Source organism: Pinus tabuliformis, chromosome J, assembly GCF_031772625.1.
Source record: "Pinus tabuliformis cultivar Carrire ecotype Pingquan chromosome J, CPIR1, whole genome shotgun sequence".
In the NCBI taxonomy this organism is placed as follows: Eukaryota; Viridiplantae; Streptophyta; class Pinopsida; order Pinales; family Pinaceae; genus Pinus; species Pinus tabuliformis.
In genome coordinates, this window is record NC_142295.1 from 632,739,298 (window position 1) to 632,741,269 (window position 1,972).

The 1,972-nt window shown below is 43.4% G+C and overlaps 1 pseudogene; it reads left to right on the forward strand.

Moving 5' to 3' along the window:
* Positions 1-982: 982 nt before the first annotated feature.
* On the forward strand, positions 983-1,712 carry LOC149228533 (ferritin-2, chloroplastic pseudogene; annotated as a pseudogene).
* The last annotated feature ends 260 nt before the right edge of the window (positions 1,713-1,972 follow it).

The window sequence follows — 1,972 nt, forward strand, 5'->3', positions numbered from 1 at the left end:
TGTCAACAAGAGAAGCTTTGCTTATTCTTACTGTATCATGATCTGAGGAATGTATGAGAGTTTTTAAGAACTCTAATATTTCAGTAATTTGAGTCATTTCTTGATATCTTTACTAAACAAAAAAAATATATCTGGATGCAAAAGTTCAGCAAATCTCTCTCTGAAAATTAGCCCAAGCAGAACAAAAGCTTCTTCCTTCCCTTTAAATTTACAAAATCAATAGGTTTTCTTTGTCAACAACAAAACTCTTCGCATGGCAGCCAAAGTTTAACCCAGACCACTCTACCGAACAATACACGAATGGGTCACTAGAGATAAAGATAAGATCGCGCAGCAATGAGTGGAGTGGAAATAGAGATGGATCGCGCATATCAATTGCCTTCTTAAAAGAATCCCAAACTCATCCCACACATTCAATGCCAATTGCAGTGCAGAGAAACGCATTAAAAAATTGTGTAACACCAACAGGCTTCGAGAGGCAGCAGAAACCTTCAACAATATGCCTCTGAAAATTGCACAGCCATTAAAATAAAATAGTACGAGATCTCTTAAAACTGGTTTATCACGCAAGGGGACCAGCTTCTAGTTTCACGTGATGTACATTGAACCAAAGTTATCGATGACTGTTGGCAAGAATGACTTTCTAGTACATTTCCACTGTTTGTATCAAAGATCTTTAATTCTCCCGCATGACTTCCAGTAGCAATACGTGTATAAATGTGGATGCAACAAAGATAATGGAGGAAGAGTGGTAATAGGAGCAGTACCCAGATTTAATAGGGTCTCAAACAGCTCGTCGGTCAAATGCTACTTCTGGTGCCAGGCTTCTCCACATGCTGATCAATCTGAACCGTCCACTTGCTGCTCTGTGGTGTAAGGGATGGTCGCCCATGGCTCTTTCCACCAGAATATTTTTCCTCAAGTAGAATGATTCCAACCCTAATTCCGGAATAGTTGATGCCACTGGTACACGGGGGAACAAGAGGCGGCCACTATATAGCAGGCGGAAGCAACTTCAATTTGACATGCTGCATTCTCATATTTGCATCAGTTGTTTACGCGTGTTTCTCACAATTTGGTTAGTGCCCGCACCTTCTGAAAGTGCCCCAAGGATTAAAGTGTTTTTTGGGCATTCCTGTGATTGGGCGGATTCGGGTTTCAATCGATTGATTCAATCTGCAACCATGCTTCTCAGAGCTCCTGCCGTTGTTTCTCCTGCTACTGATGTCTCGTCTCCATGGAGGCAACAACAACACAGCTGTTTCAAGAAAGGTATTTCAGCAGACAAATGCGGCGTCGGTCTGACTGCAACCTATATGAAGTCTAAGAGCGGGGCCAAGCATTCTGTTCATACCATTCGAGCTGTAGGCGGTGAAGGGAGGACGACAAGTGCTCTGACTGGAGTTGTATTTGAGCCTTTTGCTGAAGTCCAGACTGAGCTTGTGCAAGTTTCTCAATCATTCTCTCAGTCTTTGGCCAGGCAGAAGTTCTCAGATGGTTGTGAAGGCGCATTGAATGAACAAATCAACGTGGAGTACAACGTTTCATATGTCTATCATGCTCTCTTTGCATACTTTGATAGGGACAACGTGGCTCTGCCAGGCTTTGCTAAGTACTTTAAGGATGCCAGTGACGAAGAGCGGGGTCATGCAGAAAAGCTCATGAAATATCAGAACAGGCTCGGATTTGGGACAGAGAACGGTGTTTACTAAACCTCAAACCTGTGAGGATTGGCATAACGAACTTCAGAGCCATAAACAAGGTAGCGCAAGGGCCATCAAACTTTTCCGGGCGTTGCAGAAAAGCCGACGCTTGAACCGAATGATTCTGGTATGCCCTCAAAAAAACGCTTCTATGCATTCAATGGCAGGTATTCCTTGTTGGCGGTATGTCAGAGGGGCAGCGATACATTCAAAGGTTCATGCTCACAGGGACAGTATCAGGTATTCCGAAAAGCACATTCAGATTTCCA